The sequence below is a fragment of the Cavia porcellus genome, unplaced genomic scaffold (genome assembly GCF_034190915.1).
Source record: "Cavia porcellus strain 051 isolate PalLab524CR breed Dunkin Hartley unplaced genomic scaffold, mCavPor4.1 scaffold_26, whole genome shotgun sequence".
NCBI lineage: Eukaryota > Metazoa > Chordata > Mammalia > Rodentia > Caviidae > Cavia > Cavia porcellus.
Window position 1 is genome coordinate 2070853 of NW_026947509.1, and position 20890 is coordinate 2091742.

The window sequence follows — 20890 nt, forward strand, 5'->3', positions numbered from 1 at the left end:
CTTTTCTCCATCCTACATTGGCACTCACTGCCTATTCTAATTCAGACCCTACGATTCACACCTCCCCGTGATGTTTTTCCCACTCCTACTAGTGAATGAAATGTTACACACCCATACAATGCGCACCACACCTGGATGTTTTTCAGAAACCTATCCTACATTGCCAATGCATGTTCCCTGACCTACCCATGCTGACCACCCTGCGGTGCTTTTCTCCATCCTACATTGCCACTGATTTCCTATCCTAATTCAGACCCTCCGATTCACACCACCCCGTGATGTTTTTCTCACTCCTTCTAGTGAATGTAATGTTACACACCGATACAATGCGCACCACCCCCGGATGTTTTTCAGAAACCTATCCTACATTGCCACTGCATGTTCCCTGACCTCCCCTTGCTGACCACCCCGCGGTGCTTTTCTCCATCCTACATTGCCACTCACTGCCTATCCTAATTCAGACCATATGATTCACACCACCCCGTGATGTTTTTCTCACTCCTACTAGTGAATGTAATGTTACACACCCATACAATGCGCACCACCCCCGGATGTTTTCCAGAAACCTATCCTACATTGCCACTGCATGTTCCCTGACCTCCCCATGCTTACCAACCCGCGGTGCTTTTCTCCATCCTACATTGCCACTCACTTCCTATCCTAATTCAGTCCCTCTGATTCACACGAGCCCATGATGTTTTTCTCACTCCTACTAGTGAATGTAATGTTACACACCCATACAATGCGCACCACCCCGTGATGTTTTTCTCACTCCTACTAGTAAATGTAATGTTACAAACCCATACAATGCGCACCACCCCGCGATGTATTTCAGAAACCTATCCTACATTGCTACTGCATGTTCCCTGACCTCCCTATGCTGAACACCCCGCGGTGCTTTTCTCCATCCTACATTGCCACTCACTGCCTATCCTAATTCAGACCCTCCGATTCACACCACCCCGTGATGATTTTCTCACTCCTACTAATTAATGTAATGTTAAACACCCATACAATGCACACCACCCCTGGATGGTTTTCAGAAACCTATCCTACATTGCCACTGCATGTTCCCTGACCTCTCCATGCTGACCACCCCGCGGTGCTTTTCTCCATCCTACACTGCCACTCATTGCCTATACTAATTCAGACCCTCCGATTCACACCACCCCGTGATGTTTTTCTCACTCCTACTAGTAAATGTAATGTTACAAACTCATACAATGCCCACAACCCCGCGATGTTTTTCAGAACCCTAACCTACATTGCCACCGCATGTTCCCTGACCTCCCCATGCTGACCACCCCGCGGTGCTTATCCCCATCCTACATTGCCACTCACTGCCTATCCTAATTCAGACCCTACGATTCACACCAACCGTGATGTTTTTCTCACTCCTACTAGTGAATGTAATTTTACACACCCATACAATGTGCACCACTCCGTGATGTTTTTCTCAGTCCTACTATTGTATGTAATGTTACACACCCATACAATGCCCTCTTCCCCGCGATGTTTTTCAGAAACGTATCCTACATTGCCACAGCATGTTCCCTGACCTCCCCATGCTGACCACCCCGCGGTGCGTTTCTCCATCCTATATTGCCACTCACTTCCTATACTAATTCAGACCCTCCGATTCGCACCACCCCGTGATGTTTTTCTCACTTCTACTAGTGAATGTAAAGTTACACACCGATACAATGCGCACCACCCCGGGATGTTTTTCAGAAACCTATCCTACATTGCCACTGCATGTTCCTTGACCTCCCCATGCTGATCACCCCACGGTGCTTTTCTCCATCCTACATTGCCACTCACTTCCTATTCTAATTCAGCCCCTCCGATTCACACCACCCCGTGATGTTTTTCTCACTCCTACTAGTGAATGTAATGTTACACACGCATACAATGCGCACAACCCCGTGATGTTTTTGTCACTCCTATGAGTGAATGTAATGTTACACACCCATACAATGCACACCACCCCGCGATGTTTTTCAGAAACCTATCCGACATTGGCACTGCATGTTCCCTGACCTCCCCATGCTGACTACCCCGCGGGGCTTTTCTCCATCCTACATTGCCACTCACTGCCTATCCTAATTCAGACGCTCGGATTCTCCCCACCCCGTGATGTTTTTCTCACTTCAACTTGTGAATGTAAAGTTACACACCCATACAATGCGCACCACCCCCGGATGTTTTTCAGAAACCTATCCTATATTGCCACTGCATGTTCCCTGAGCTCTCCATGCTGACCACCCCGCAGTGCTTTTCTCCATCCTACATTGCCACTCACTGCCTATCCTAATTCAGGCCCTACGATTCACACCTCCCCGTAATGTTTTTCTCACTCCTACTAGTGAATGTAGTGGTACACACCCATACAATGCGCACCACCTCCGGATGTTTTTCAGAAATCTATCCTACATTGCCACTGCATGTTCCCTGACCTCCCCATGCTGACCAGCCCGCAGTTGTTTTCTCCATTCTACATTGCCACTCACTTCCTATTCTAATTAAGTCCCTCCGTTTCACACCACCCCATGATGTTTTTCTCACTCCGACTAGTGAATGTAATATTATACACCCATACAATGCGCACCACCCCGTGATGTTTTTCTCACTCCTACTAGTGAATGTTATGTTACACACCCATACATTGCGCACCACCCCGTGATGTTTTTCTCACTCCTACTACTAAATGTAATGTTACACACCAATACAATGCGCACCACCCCGCGATGTTTTTCAGAAACCTATCCTACATTGCCACTGCATGTTCCCTCACCTCCCCATGCTGAACACCCCGCGGTGCATTTCTCCATCCTACATTGCCACTCACTGCCTAATCTAATTAGGACCCTACGATTCACACTACCCCGTGATGTTTTTCTCACTCCTACTAGTGAATGTAATGGTACACACCCATACAATGCGCACCACTCCGAGATGTTTTTCTCACTCCTACTAGTGAATGTAATGTTACACACCCATACAATGTGCACCACCCCGCGATGTTTTTCATAAACCTATCCTACATTGCCACTGCATGTTCCCTGACCTCCCCATCCTGACCACCCCGCGGTGCTTCTCCCCATCCTACATTGCCATTCACTGCGTATTATAATTCAGACCCTCTGATTCACACCACCCCTTGATGTTTTTCTCATTCCTACTAGTGAATGTAATGTTACACACCCATACAATGCCCACCACCCCGCGATGTTTTTCAGAAACCTATCCTACATTGGCACTGCATGTTCCTGACCTCCTCATGCTGACCACCCCGCGGTGCTTTTCTCCATCCTACATTGCCACTCACTGCCTATCCTACTTCAGACCCTCCGATTCGCACCACCCTGTGATGTTTTTCTCACTTCAACTAGTGAATGTAATGTTACACACACATACAATGCCCACCACCCCGCGATGTTTTTTCAGAAATCTATCTAACATTGCCACTGCATGTTCCCTGACCTCCCCATGCTGACCAACCCGAGGTGCTTTTCTCCATCCTACATTGGCACTCACTGCCTATTCTAATTCAGACCCTACGATTCACACCTCCCCGTGATGTTTTTCCCACTCCTACTAGTGAATGTAATGTTACACACCCATACAATGCGCACCACACCTGGATGTTTTTCAGAAACCTATCCTACATTGCCACTGCATGTTCCCTGACCTCCCCATGCTGACCACCCCGCGGTGCTTTTCTCCATTCTACATTGGCACTGATTTCCTATCCTAATTCAGACCCTCCGATTCACACCACCCCGTGATGTTTTTCTCAGTCCTTCTAGTGAATGTAATGTTACACACCCATACAATGCGCACCACCCCGTGATGTTTTTCTCACTCCTACTAGTAAATGCAATATTACACACCCATACAATGCCCACCACACCGCGATGTTTTTCAGAAACCTATCCTACATAGCCACTGCATGTTCCTTGACCTCCCGACGCTGACCACCACGCGGTGCTTATCCCCATCCTACATTGCCACGCAATGACTATCCTAATTCAGTCCCTACGATTCACACCACCCCGTGATGTTTTTCTCACTCCTACTAGTGAATGTAATATTACACACCCATACAATGCGCACCACCCCAGGATGTTTTTCTCATTCCTACTAGTGAATGTAATGTTACACACCCATACAATGCCCACCTAACCACGATGTTTTTCAGAAACCTATCCTACATTGCCACAGCATGTTCCCTGACTTCCCCATGCTGACCACCCCGCGGTGCTTTGCTCCATCCTACATTGCCACTCATTTCCTATCCTAATTCAGACCCTCCGATTCACACCACCCCGTGATCTTTTTCACACTCCTTCTAGTGAATGTAATGTTACACACCGATACAATGCGCACCACCCCCGGATGTTTTTCAGAAACCTATCCTACATTGCCACTGCATGTTCCCTGACATCCACTTGCTGACCACCCTGCGGTGCTTTTCTCCATCCTACATTGCCACTCACTGCCTATCCTAATTCAGACCATATGATTCACACGACCCCGTGATGTTTTTCCCACTCCTACCAGTGAATGTAATGTTACACACCCATACAATGCGCACCACCCCCGGATGTTTTTCAGAAACCTATCCTACATTGCCACTGCATGTTCCCTGACCTCCCCATGCTGACCAACCCGCGGTGCTTTTCTCCATCCTACATTGCCACTCACTTCCTATCCTAATTCAGTCCCTCTGATTCACACGAGCCCATGACGTTTTTCTCACTCCTACTAGTGAATGTAATGTTACACACCCATACAATGCGCACCACCCCGTGATGTTTTTCTCACTCCTACTAGTAAATGTAATGTTACAAACCCATACAATGCGCACCACCCCGCGATGTTTTTCAGAAACCTATCCTACATTGCTACTGCATGTTCCCTGACCTCCCTATGCTGAACACCCCGCGGTGCTTTTCTCCATCCTACATTGCCACTCACTGCCTATCCTAATTCAGACCCTCCGATTCACACCACCCCGTGATGATTTTCTCACTCCTACTAATTAATGTAATGTTAAACAACCATACAATGCACACCACCCCGCGATGTTTTTCAGAAACCTATCCTACATTGCCACTGCATGTTCCCTGACCTCTCCATGCTGACCACCCCGCGATGCTTTTCTCCATCCTACACTGCCACTCATTGCCTATCCTAATTCAGACCCTCCGATTCGCACCACCCCGTGATGTTTTTCTCACTTCTACTAGTGAATGTAAAGTTACACACCGATACAATGCGCACCACCCCCGGATGTTTTTCAGAAACCTATCCTAAATTGCCACTGCATGTTCCCTGACCTCCCCTTGCTGACCACCCCGCGGTGCTTTTCTTCATCCTACCTTGCCACTCACTGCCTAACCTAATTCCGACCATACGATTCACACCACTCCGTGATGTTTTTCTCACTCCTACTAGCGAATGTAATGCTACACACCCATACAATGCGCACCACCCCCGGATGTTTTTCAGAAACCTATCCTACATTGCCACTGCATGTTCCTTGACCTCCCCATGCTGATCACCCCGCGGTGCTTTTCTCCATCCTACATTGCCTCTCACTTCCTATTCTAATTCAGCCCCTCCGATTCACACCACCCCGTGATGTTTTTCTCACTCGTATGAGTGAATGTAATGTTACACACCCATACAATGCGCACCACCCCGCGATGTTTTTCAGAAACCTATCCGACATTGCCACTGAATGTTCCCTGACCTCCCCATGCTGACTAGCCCGCGGGGCTTTTCTCCATCCTACATTGCCACTCACTGCCTATCCTAATTCAGACCCTCGGATTCGCCCCACCCCGTGATGTTTTTCTCACTTCAACTTGTGAATGTAAAGTTACACACCCATACATTGCGCACCACCCCCGGATGTTTTTCAGAAACCTATCCTACATTGCCACTGCATGTTCCCTGACCTCTCCATGCTGACCACCCCGCAGTGCTTTTCTCCATCCTACATTGCCACTCACTGCCTATCCTAATTCAGACCCTACGATGCACACCTCCCCGTAATGTTTTTCTCACTCCTACTAGTGAATGTAATGGTACACACCCATACAATGCGCACCACCTCCGGATGTTTTTCAGAAATCTATCCTACATTGCCACTGCATGTTCCCTGACCTCCCCATGCTGACCACCCCGCGGTTGTTTTCTCCATCCTACATTGCCACTCACTTCCTATTCTAATTCAGTCCCTCCGTTGCACACCACCCCATGATGTTTTTCTCACTCCGACTAGTGAATATAATGTTATACACCCATACAATGCGCACCACCCCGTGATGTTTTTCTCACTCCTACTAGTGAATGTAATGTTACACACCCATGCAATGCGCACCACCCCGTGATGTTTTTCTCACTCCTACTAGTAAATGTAATGTTACACACCCATACAATGCGCACCACCCCGCGATGTTTTTCAGAAACCTATCCTACATTGCCACTGCATGTTCCCTGACCTCCCCTTGCTGACCACCCCGCGGTGCTTTTCTTCATCCTACCTTGCCACTCACTGCCTAACCTAATTCCGACCATACGATTCACACCACTCCGTGATGTTTTTCTCACTCCTACTAGCGAATGTAATGTTACACACCCATACAATGCGCACCACCCCCGGATGTTTTTCAGAAACCTATCCTACATTGCCACTGCATGTTCCTTGACCTCCCCATGCTGATCACCCCGCGGTGCTTTTCTCCATCCTATATTGCCACTCACTTCCTATTCTAATTCAGCCCCTCCGATTCACACCACCCCGTGATGTTTTTCTCACTCCTACTAGTGAATGTAATGTTACACACCCATACAATGCGCACCACCGAGTGATGTTTTTCTCACTCCTACTAGTGAATGTAATGTTACACACCCATACAATGTGCACCACCTCCGGATGTTTTTCAGAAACCTATCCTACATTACCACTGCATGTTCCCTGACCTCCCCCTGCCGACCACCCTGCAGTGCTTTTCTCCATCCTACATTGCCACTCACTGCCTATCCTAATTCAGACCCTCCTATTCGCACCACCCCGTGATGTTTTTCTCACTTCTACTAGTGAATGTAAAGTTACACACCGATACAATGCGCACCACCCCCGGATGTTTTTCAGAAAACTATCCTACATTGCCACTGCATGTTCCCTGACCTCCCCATGCTGACCACCCCGCGGTGCTTTTCTCCATCCTACATTGCCACTCACTGCCTATCCTAATTCAGACCCTCCTATTCACACCACCCCGTGATGTTTTTCTCACGTCAACTAATGAATGTAAAGTTACACACCCATACAATGCTCACCACCCCGCAATGTTTTTCAGAAACCTATCCTACATTGCCACTGCATGTTCCCTGACCTCCCCATTCTGACCACCCCGCGGTGCTTTTCTCCATCCTACATTGCCACTCACTGCCTATCCTAATTCAGACCCTACGATTCACACCACCCCGTGATGTTTTTCTCACTCCTACTAGTGAATGTAATGTTACACACACATACAATGACCTCCACCCCGCGATGTTTTTCAGAAACCTGTCCCACATTGCCACTGCATGTTCCCTGACCTCCTGATGCTGACCACCCCGCGGTGCTTTTCTCCATCCTACATTGCTACTCACTGCCTATCCTAATTCAGACCCTACGATTCATACCTCCCCGTGATGTTTTTCTCACTCCTACTAGTGAATGTAATGGAACACACCCATACAATGCGCACCACCTCCGGATGTTTTTCAGAAACCTATCCTACATTGCCATTGCATGTTCCCTGACCTCCCCATGCTGACCACCCCGCGGTGCTTTTCTCCATCCTACATTGCCACTCACTTCCTATCCTATTTGAGACCCTCCGATTCACACCACCCCGTGATGTTTTTCTCACTCCTACTAGAGAATGTAATGGTACATACCCATACAATGCGCACCACTCCGAGATGTTTTTCTCACTCCTACTAGTGAATGTAATGTTATACACCCATACAATGCGCACCACCCGGCGATGTTTTTCATAAACCTATCCTACATTGCCACTGCATGTTCCCTGACCTCCCCATGCTGACCACCCCGCGGTGCTTCTCCCCATCCTACATTGCCACTCACTGCGTATTATAATTCAGACCCTCTGATTCACACCACCCCTTGATGTTTTTCTCACTCCTATTAGGGAATGTAATGTTACACACCCATACAATGCCCACCACCCCGCGATGTTTTTCAGAAACCTATCCTACATTGCCACGGCATGTTCCTGACCTCCCCATGCTGACCACCCTGCATTGCTTTTCTCCATTCTACATTGCCACTCACTGCCTATCCTAATTCAGACCCTCCGATTCGCACCACCCCGTGATGTTTTTCTCACTTCAACTAGTGAATGTAAAGTTACACACCCATACAATGCGTACCCCCCAGCGATGTTTTTCAGAAACCTATCCTACATTGCCAATGCATGTTCCCTGACCTCCCCATGCTGACCACCCCGCGGTGCTTTTCTCCACGCTACATTGCCACTCACTGCCTATCCTAATTCAGACCGTGTGATTCACACCACCCCGTGATGTTTTTCTCACTCCTACTAGTGAAGGTAATGTTACACACCCATACAATGCACACCACCCCGCGATGTTTTTCAGAAACCTATCCTACATTGCCACTGCATAATCCCTGACCTCCCCATGCTGAACACCCCGCGGTGCTTTTCTCCATCCTACATTGCCTCTCACTGCCTATCCTAATTCAGACCCTCCGATTCACACCACCCCGTGATGTTTTTCTCACTCCTACTAGTGAATGTAATGTTACACACCCATACAATGCGCACCACCCCGTGATGTTTTTCTCACTCCTACGAGTGAATGTAATGTTACACACACATACAATGCCCACCACCCCGCGATGTTTTTCAGAAACCTATCCCACATTGCCACTGCATGTTCCATGACCTCCCCATGCTGACCACCCCGCGGTGCTTTTCTCCATCCTACATTGGCACTCCCTGCCTATCCTAATTCAGACCCTACGATTCACACCTCCCCGTGATGTTTTTCTCACTCCTACTAGTGAATGTAATGTTACACACCCATACAATGCGCACCACACCTGGATGTTTTTCAGAAACATATTCTACATTGCCACTGCATGTTCCCTGACCTCTCCATGCTGACCACCCCGCGGTTCTTTTCTCCATCCTACATTGCCACTCATTGCCTATCCTAATTCAGACCCTCCGATTCACACCACCCAATGATGTTTTTGTCACTCCTATTAGTGAATGTAACGTTACACACCCATACAATGCGCACCAGTCAGTGATGTTTTTCTCACTCATACTAGTGAATGTAATTTTACACACCCATACAATGCGAACCAGCCCTTGATGTTTTTCTCACTCCTACTAGTGAATGTAATGTTACACACCCTACAATGCCCACCTCCCCGCGATGTTTTTCAGAAACCTATCCTACATTGCCACAGCATGTTCCCTGACCTCCCCATGCTGACCACCCCGCAGTGCTTTTCTCCATCCTACATTGCCACTCACTGCGTATTATAATTCAGACCCTCTGATTCACACCACCCCTTGATGTTCTTCTCACTCCTATTAGGGAATGTAATGTTACACACCCATACAATGCCCACCACCCCGCGATGTTTTTCAGAAACCTATCCTACATTGCCACGGCATGTTCCTGACCTCCCCATGCTGACCACCCTGCAGTGCTTTTCTCCATCCTACATTGCCACTCACTGCCTATCCTAATTCAGACCCTCCGATTCGCACCACCCCGTGGTGTTTTTCTCACTCCTACTAGTGAATGTAATGGTACACACCCATACAATGAGCTCCACCTCCGGATGTTTTTCAGAAACCAATCCTACATTGCCACTATATGTTCCCTGACCTCCCCATGCTGACCTCCCCGGGGTGCTTTTCTCCATCCTACATTGCCACTCAATTCCTATCCTAATTCAGACCCTCCGATTCACACCACCCCGTGATGTTTTTCTCACTCCTACTAGTGAATGTAATGTTACACACCCATACAATGCGCACCACCCCGCGATGTTTTTCAGAAACCTATCCTACATTGCCACTGCATGTTCCCTGACCTCCCCATGCTGAACACCCCGCGGTGCTTTTCTGCATCCTACATTGCCACTCACTGCCTATCCTTATTCAGACCCTCCGATTCACACCATCATGTGATGTTTTTCCCACTCCTACTAGTGAATGTAATGTTACACACCCATACAATGCGCACCACACTTGGATGTTTTTCAGAAACCTATCCTACATTGCCACTGCATGTTCCCTGACCTCCTCATGCTGACCACCACGCGGTGCTTTTCTCCATCCTACATTGCCACTCATTTCCTGTCCTAATTCAGACCCTGCGATTCACACCACCCCGTGATGTTTTTCTCACTCCTTCTAGTGAATGTAATGTTACACACCCATACAATGCGCATCACCCCATGATGTTTTTCTCACTCCTATTTGTAAATGTAATATTACACACCCATACAATGCCCACCACACCGCGATGCTTTTCAGAAACCTATCCTACATTGCCACTGCATGTTCCTTGACCTCCCCATGCTGACCAACCCGCGGTGCTTATCCCCATCCTACATTGCCTCTCATTGCCTATCCTAATTCAGACCCTCCTATTCGCACCACCCCGTGATGTTTTTGTCACTTCTACTAGTGAATGTAAAGTTACACACCGATACAATATGCACCACCCCCGGATGTTTTTCAGAAAACTATCCTACATTGCCACTGCATGTTCCCTGACCTCCCCATGCTGACCACCCCGCAGTGCTTTTCTCCATCCTACATTGCCACTCACTGCGTATTATAATTCAGACCCTCTGATTCACACCACCCCTTGATGTTTTTCTCACTCCTATTAGGGAATGTAATGTTACACACCCATACAATGCCCACCACCCCGCGATGTTTTTCAGAAACCTATCCTACATTGCCACGGCATGTTCCTGACCTCCCCATGCTGACCACCCTGCAGTGCTTTTCTCCATCCTACATTGCCACTCACTGCCTATCCTAATTCAGACCCTCCGATTCGCACCACCCCGTGGTGTTTTTCTCACTCCTACTAGAGAATGTAATGGTACACACCCATACAATGAGCTCCACCTCCGGATGTTTTTCAGAAACCAATCCTACATTGCCACTATATGTTCCCTGACCTCCCCATGCTGACCTCCCCGGGGTGCTTTTCTCCATCCTACATTGCCACTCAATTCCTATCCTAATTCAGACCCTCCGATTCACACCACCCCGTGATGTTTTTCTCACTCCTACTAGTGAATGTAATGTTACACACCCATACAATGCGCACCACCCCGCGATGTTTTTCAGAAACCTATCCTACATTGCCACTGCATGTTCCCTGACCTCCCCATGCTGAACACCCCGCGGTGCTTTTCTGCATCCTACATTGCCACTCACTGCCTATCCTTATTCAGACCCTCCGATTCACACCATCATGTGATGTTTTTCCCACTCCTACTAGTGAATGTAATGTTACACACCCATACAATGCGCACCACACTTGGATGTTTTTCAGAAACCTATCCTACATTGCCACTGCATGTTCCCTGACCTCCTCATGCTGACCACCACGCGGTGCTTTTCTCCATCCTACATTGCCACTCATTTCCTGTCCTAATTCAGACCCTGCGATTCACACCACCCCGTGATGTTTTTCTCACTCCTTCTAGTGAATGTAATGTTACACACCCATACAATGCGCATCACCCCATGATGTTTTTCTCACTCCTATTTGTAAATGTAATATTACACACCCATACAATGCCCACCACACCGCGATGCTTTTCAGAAACCTATCCTACATTGCCACTGCATGTTCCTTGACCTCCCCATGCTGACCACCCCGCGGTGCTTATCCCCATCCTACATTGCCACTCACTGCCTATCCTCATTCAGTCCCTACGATTCATGGCACCCCGTGATGTTTTTCTCACTCCTACTAGTGAATGTAATATTACACACCCATACAATGCGCACCACCCCGTGATGTTTTTCTCATTCCTACTATTGAATGTAATGTTACACACCCATACAAAGCCCAACTCCCCGCGATTTTTTTCAGAAACCTAACCTACATTGCGAAAGCATGTTCCCTGACCTCCCCATGCTGACCATCCCGCGGGGCTTTTCTCCATCCTACAGTGCCACTCACTGCCTATCCTAATTCAGACCCTCTGATTCGCACCACCCCGTGATGTTTTTCTCACTTCTACTAGTGATTGTAATGTTACACACTGATACATTGTGCACCACCCCCGGATGTTTTTCAGAAACCTATCCTACATTGCCACTGCATGTTCCCTGACCTCCCCTTGCTGACCACCCCGCGGTGCTTTTCTCCATCCTACATTGCCACTCACTGCCTATCCTAATTCAGACCATATGATTCACACCACCCCGTGATGTTTTTCTCACTCCTACTAGTGAATGTAATGTTACACACCCATACAATGCGCCCAACCCCGTGATGTTTTTCTCACTCCTACTAGTGAATGTAATGTTACACACCCATACAATGCGCACCACCCCGCGATGTTTTTCAGAAACCTATCCTACATTGCCACTGCATGTTCCCTGACCTCCCCATGCTGACCACCCCGCGGTGCTTTCCTCCATCCTACATTGCCTCTCATTGCCTATCCTAATTCAGACCCTCGTATTCGCACCACCCCGTGATGTTTTTGTCACTTCTACTAGTGAATATAAAGTTACACACCGATACAATATGCACCACCCACGGATGTTTTTCAGAAAACTATCCTACATTGCCACTGCATGTTCCCTGACCTCCCCATGATGACCACCCCGCGGTGCTTTTCTCCATCCTACATTGCCACTCACTGCCTATCCTAATTCAGACCCTCCTATTCACATCACCCCGTGATGTTTTTCTCACTTCAACTAGTGAATGTAAAGTTACACACCCATACAATGCTCACCACCCCGCAATGTTTTTCAGAAACCTATCCTACATTGCCACTGCATGTTCCCTGACCTCCCTATTCTGACCACCCCGCGGTGCTTTTCTCCATCCTACATTGCCACTCAATGCCTATCCTGATTCAGACCCTACAATTCACACCACCCCGTGATGTTTTTCTCACTCCTACTAGTGAATGTAATGGTAAACACCCATACAATGCGCACCACCTCCGGATGTTTTTCAGAAACCTATCCTACATTGCCACTGCATGTTCCCTGACTTCCCCATGCTGACCACCCCGAGGTGCTTTTCTCCATCCTACATTGCCACTCACTTCCTATTCTAATTCAGACCCTCCGATTCCCACCACCCCGTGATGTTTTTCTCACTCCTACTAGTGAATGTAATGGTACACACCCATACAATGCGCACCACTCCGAGATGTTTTTCTCACTCCTACTAGTGAATGTAATGTTATACACCCATACAATGCGCACCACCCCGCGATGTTTTTCAGAAACCTATCTTACATTGCCACTGCATGTTCCCTGACCTCCCCATGCTGACCACCCCGCGGTGCTTCTCCCCATCCTACATTGCCACTCACTGCGTATTATAATTCAGACCCTCTGATTCACACCACCCCTTGATGTTTTTCTCACTCCTATTAGGGAATGTAATGTTACACACCCATACAATGCCCACCACCCCGCGATGTTTTTCAGAAACCTATCCTATATTGCCACGGCATGTTCCTGACCTCCCCATGCTGACCACCCTGCAGTGCTTTTCTCCATCCTACATTGCCACTCACTGCCTATCCTAATTCAGACCCTCCGATTCGCACCACCCCGTGATGTTTTTCTCACTTCAACTAGTGAATGTAAAGTTACACACCCATACAATGCGTACCACCCAGCGATGTTTTTCAGAAACCTATCCTACATTGCCAATGCATGTTCCCTGACCTCCCCATGCTTACCACCCCGTGGTGCTTTTCTCCATCCTACATTGCCACTCACTGCCTATCCTAATTCAGACCCTACGATTCACACCACCCCGTGATGTTTTTCTCACTCCTCCTAGTGAATGTAATGGTACACACCCATACAATGAGCTCCACCTCCGGATGTTTTTCAGAAACCAATCCTACATTGCCACTATATGTTCCCTGACCTCCCCATGCTGACCTCCCCGCGGTGCTTTTCTCCATCCTACATTGCCACTCACTGCCTATCCTAATTCAGACCCTACGATTCACACCACCCCGTGATGTTTTTCCCACTCCTACTAGTGAATGTAATGTTACACACCCATACAATGCGCACCACACTTGGATGTTTTTCAGAAACCTATCCTACATTGCCACTGCATGTTCCCTGACCTCCTCATGCTGACCACCACGCGGTGCTTTTCTCCATCCTACATTGCCACTCATTTCCTGTCCTGATTCAGACCCTGCGATTCACACCACCCCGTAATGTTTTTCTCACTCCTTCTAGTGAATGTAATGTTACACACCCATACAATGCGCATCACCCCATGATGTTTTTCTCACTCCTACTAGTAAATGTAATATTACACACCCATACAATGCCCACCACACCGCGATGCTTTTCAGAAACCTATCCTACATTGCCACTGCATGTTCCTTGACCTCCCCATGCTGACCACCCCGCGCTGCTTATCCCCATCCTACATTGCCACTCACTGCCTATCCTCATTCAGTCCCTACGATTCATGGCACCCCGTGATGTTTTTCTCACTCCTACTAGTGAATGTTATATTACACACCCATACAATGCGCACCACCCCGTGATGTTTTTCTCATTCCTACTATTGAATGTAATGTTACACACCCATACAATGCCCACCTCCCCGCGATTTTTTTCAGAAACCTAACCTACATTGCGAAAGCATGTTCCCTGACCTCCCCATGCTGAATATCCCGCGGGGCTTTTCTCCATCCTACAGTGCCACTCACTGCCTATCCTAATTCAGACCCTCCGATTCGCACCACCCCGTGATGTTTTTCTCACTTCTACTAGTGATTGTAATGTTACACACTGATACATTGTGCACCACCCCCGGATGTTTTTCAGAAACCTATCCTACATTGCCACTGCATGTTCCCTGACCTCCCCTTGCTGACCACCCCGCGGTGCTTTTCTCCATCCTACATTGCCACTCACTGCCTATCCTAATTCAGACCATATGATTCACACCACCCCGTGATGTTTTTCTCACTCCTACTAGTGAATGTAATGTTACACACCCATACAATGCGCCCAACCCCGTGATGTTTTTCTCACTCCTACTAGTGAATGTAATGTTACACACCCATACAATGCGCACCACCCCGCGATGTTTTTCAGAAACCTATCCTACATTGCCACTGCATGTTCCCTGACCTCCCCATGCTGACCACACCGCGGTTCTTTTCTCCATCCTACATTGCCACTCACGGCCTATCCTAATTCAGACCCTCGGATTCGCACCACCCCGTGATGTTTTTCTCACTTCAATTAGTGAATGTAAAGTTACACACCCATACAATGCACACCACCCCCGGATGTTTTTCAGAAACCTATCCTACATTGCCACTGCATGTTCCCTGACCTCCCCATGCTGACCACCCCGCAGTGCTTTTCTCCATCCTACATTTCCACTCATTGCCTATCCTAATTCAGACCCTCCGATTCACACAACCCCTTGATATTTTTCTCACTCCTACTAGTGAAAGTAATGTTACACACACATACAATGCGCACCACCCCGTGATGTTTTTCAGAAACCTATCCTAAATTGCCACTGCATGTTCCCTGACCTCTCCATGCTGACCACCCCGCGGTGCTTTTCTCCATCCTACATTGCCACTCATTGCCTATCCTAATTCAGACCCTCCGGTTCACACCACCCTGTGATGTTTTTGTCACTCCTATTAGTGAATGTAACGTTACACACCCATACAATGCGCACCACCCCGTGATGTTTTTCTCACTCCTACTAGTAAATGTAATGTTACAAACCCATACAATGCCCACGACCACGCGATGTTTTTGAGAAACCTATCCTACATTGCAACTGCATGTTCCCCGACCTCCACATGCTGACCACCCCGCGGTGCTTATCCCCAACCTACATTGCCACTCACTGCCTATCCTAATTTAGACCCTACGATTCACACCACCCCGTGATGTTCTTCTCACTCCTACTAGTGAATGTAATTTTACAGACCCATACAATGCGCACCACCCCGTGATGTTTTTCTCACTCCTACTAGTGAATGTAAAGTTAAACACCGAAACAATGCGCACCAACCCGGGATGTTTTTTAGAAACCTATCCTACATTGCCACTGCATGTTCCCTGACCTCCCGATGCTGATCACCCCGCGGTGCTTTTCTCCATCCTACATTGCCACTCATTGCCTATCCTAATTCAGATCCTCCAATTCACACCACCACGTGATGTTTTTCTCACTTCAACTAGTGAATGTAAAGTTACACACCCATACAATGCGCACCACCCCGCGATGTTTTTCTCACTCCTACTAGTGAATGTAAAGTTACACACCCATACAATGCGCACCACCCCGCGATGTTTTTCAGAAACCTATCCTACATTGCCACTGCATGATCGCTGACCTCCCCATGCTGAACACCCCGCGGTGCTTTTCTCCATCCTACATTGCCACTCACTGCCTATATAAATTCAGACCCTGCGATTCACACCACCCCGTGATGTTTTTCTCACTCCTACTAGTGAATGTAATGTTACACACCCATACAATGCGCACCACCCCGTGATGTTTCTCTCACTCCTACTAGTGAATGTAATGTGACAAACACATACAATGCCCACCACCCCGCGATGTTTTTCAGAAACCTATCCCACATTGCCACCGCATGTTCCCTGATCTCCCCATGCTGACCACCACGCGGTGCTTTTCTCCATCCTACATTGGCACTCACTGCCTATCCTAATTCAGACCCTACGATTCACACCTCCCCGTGATGTTTTTCTCACTCCTACTAGTGAATGCAATGTTACACACCCATACAATGCGCACCACCCCGTGAAGTTTTTCTCACTCCTACTACTAAATGTAATGTTAAACACCCATACAATGCGCACAACCCCGCAATGTTTTTCAGAAACCTATCCTACATTGCCACTGCATGTTCCCTGACCTCCACATGCTGAACACCCCGCGGTGCTTTTCTCCATCCTACATTGCCACTCACTGCCTATCCTAATACAGACCCTCTGATTCACACCACCCCGTGATGTTTTTCCCACTCCTACAAGTGAATATAATGTTACACACCCATACAATGCGCACTTCACCTGGATGTTTTTCAGAAACCGATCCTACATTGCCACTGCATGGTCCCTGACCTCCCTTGCTGACCACCCCGCGGTGCTTTTCTCCATCCTACATTGCCACTCACTTCCTATCCTAATAAAACCGCTCCGATTCACACCACCCCGTGATGTTTTTCTCACTCCTACTAGTGAATGTAATGGTACACACCCATACAATGCGCACAACCCCGTGATGTTTTTCTCACTCCTATGAGTGAATGTAATGTTACACACCCATACAATGCGCACCAGCCCGCGATGTTTTTCAGAAACCTATCCTACATTGCCACTGCATGTTCTCTGACCTCACCATGCTGACTACACCCCGGGGTTTTCTCCATCCTACATTGCCACTCACTGCCTATCCTAATTCAGACCCTCGGATTCGCAACACCCCGTGATGTTTTTCTCACTTCAACTAGTGAATGTAAAGTTACACACCCATACAATGCGCACCACCCCCGGATGTTTTTCAGAAACCTATCCTACATTGCCACTGCATGTTCCCTGACCTCCCCATGCTGACCACCCCGCAGTCCTTTTTTCCATCCTACATTGCCACTCAATGCCTATCCTAATTCAGACCCTACGATTCACACCTCCCCGTGATGTTTTTCTCACTCCTTCTAGTGAATGTAATGGTACACACCCCTACAATGCGCACCACCACGTGATGTTTTTCTCACTCATACTAGTAAATGTAATGTTACAAACCAATACAATGCCCACGACCCCGCGATGTTTTTCAGAAACCTATCCTACATTTCCACTGCATGATCCCCGACCTCCCCATGCTGACCACCCCGCGGTGCTTATCCCCATCCTACGTTGCCACTCACTGCCTTTCCTATTTTAGACCCTACGATTCACACCACCCCGTGATGTTTTTCTCACTCCTACTAGTTAATGTAATTTTACACACCCATACAATGCGCACCACCCCGTGATGTTTTTCTCACTCCTACTAGTGAATGTAATGTTACACACCCAGACAATGCCCACCTCCCCGCGATGTTTTTCAGAAACCTATCCTACATTGCGACAGCATGTTCCCTGACCTCCCCATGCTGACAACCCCGCGGTGCTTTTCTCCATCCTACATTGCCACTCATTGCCTATCCTAATTCAGACCCTCCTATTCACACCACCACGTGATGTTTTTCTCACTTCTACTAGTGAATGTAAAGTTACACACCGATACAATGCGCACCACCCCCGGATGTTTTTCAGAAACCTATCCTACATTGCCACTGCATGTTCCCTGACCTCCCCATGCTGACCACCCCGCGGTGCTTTTCTCCATCCTACATTGCCACTCACTGCCTATCCTAATTCAGACCCTCCGATTCACACCACCCCGTGATGTTTTTCTCACTTCAACTAGTGAATGTAAAGTTACACACCCATACAATGCGCACCACCCCGCGATGTTTTTCAGAAACCTATCCTACATTGCCACTGCATGTTCCCTGACCTCCCCATGCTGACCACCCCGCGGTTGTTTTCTCCATCCTACATTGCCTCTCACTTCCTATCCTAATTCAGTCCCTCCGATTCACACCACCCCATGATGTTTTTCTCACTCCTACTAGTGAATGTAATGTTACACACCCATACAATGCGCATCACCCCGTGATGTTTTTCGCACTCCTACTAGTAAATGTAATGTTACACACCCATACAATGCGCACCACCCAGCGATGTTTTTCAGAAACCTATCCTACATTGCCACTGCATGTTCCCTGACCTCCCCATGCTGAACACCCTGCGGTGCTTTTCTCCATGCTACATTGCCACTCATTGCCTATCCTAATTCAGAAACTCCGATTCACACCACCCCGTGATGTTTTTGAAACTCCTATTAGTGAATGTAATGTTACACACCCATACAATGCGCACCACCCCGTGATGTTTTTCTCACTCATACTAGTAAATGTAATGTTACAAACCAATACAATGCCCACGACCCCGCGATGTTTTTCAGAAACCTATCCTACATTTCCACTGCATGATCCCCACCTCCCCATGCTGACCACCCCGCGGTGCTTATCCCCATCCTACGTTGCCACTCACTGCCTATCCTAATTTAGACCCTAAGATTCACACCACCCCGTGATGTTTTTCTCACTCCTACTATTTAATGTAATTTTACAAACCCATACAATGCGCACCACCCTGTGATGTTTTTCTCACTCCTACTAGTGAATGTAATGTTCCACACCCATACAATGCCCACCTCCCCGCGATGTTTTTCAGAAACCTATCCTACATTGCCACTGCATGTTCCCTGACCTCCCCATGCTGACCACCCCGCGGTGCTTTTCTCCATCCTACATTGCCGCTCACTGCCTATCCTAAATCAGACCCTACAATTCACACCACCCCGTGATGTTTTTCTCACTCCTACTAGTGAATGTAATGGTACAAACCCATACAATGCCCACCACCTCCGGATGTTTTTCAGAAACCTATCCTACATTGCCATTGCATGTTCCCTGACCTCCCCATGCTGACCACCCCGCGGTGCTTTTATCCATCCTACATTTCCACTCACTTGCTATCCTAATTCAGACCCTCCGATTCACACCACCCCGTGATGTTTTTCTCACTCCTACTAGTGAATGTAATGTTACACACCCATACAATGCGCACCACCCCGTGATGTTTTTCTCACTCCTACTAGTGAATGTAATGTTACACACACATACAATGCCCACCACCCCGTGATGTTTTTCAGAAACCTATCCCACATTGCCACTGCATGTTCCCTGACCTCCCCATGCTGACCACCCCGCGGTGCTTTTCTGCATCCTATATTGCCACTAAATGCCTATCCTAATTCAGACCCTACGATTCACACCTCCCCGTGATGTTTTTCTCACTCCTACTAGTGAATGTAATGGTAAACACCCATATAATGCGCACCACCTACGGATGTTTTTCAGAAACCTATCCTACATTGCCACTGCATTTTCCTTGACCTCCCGATGCTGACCACCCCGCGGTGCTTATCCCCATCCTACATTGGCACTCACTGCCTATCCTAATTCAGTCCCTACGATTCACACCACCCCGTGATGTTTTTCTCACTCCTACTAGTGAATGTAATATTACACACCCATACAATGCGCGCCACCCCGTGATGTTTTTCTCATTCCTACTATTGAATGTAATGTTACACACCCATACAATGCCCACCTCCCCGCGATTTTTTTCAGAAACCTAACCTACATTGCCACAGCATGTTCCCTGACCTCCCCATGCTGACCACCCCGCGGTGCGTTTCTCCATCCTACAGTGCCACTCAATGCCTATCCTAATTCAGACCCTCCGATTCCCACCACCCCGTGATGTTCTTCTCACTTCTACTAGTGAATGTAAAGTTACACACCGATACAATGCGCACCACCCCCGGATGTTTTTCAGAAACTTATCCTACATTGCCACTGCATGTTCCCTGACCTCCCCTT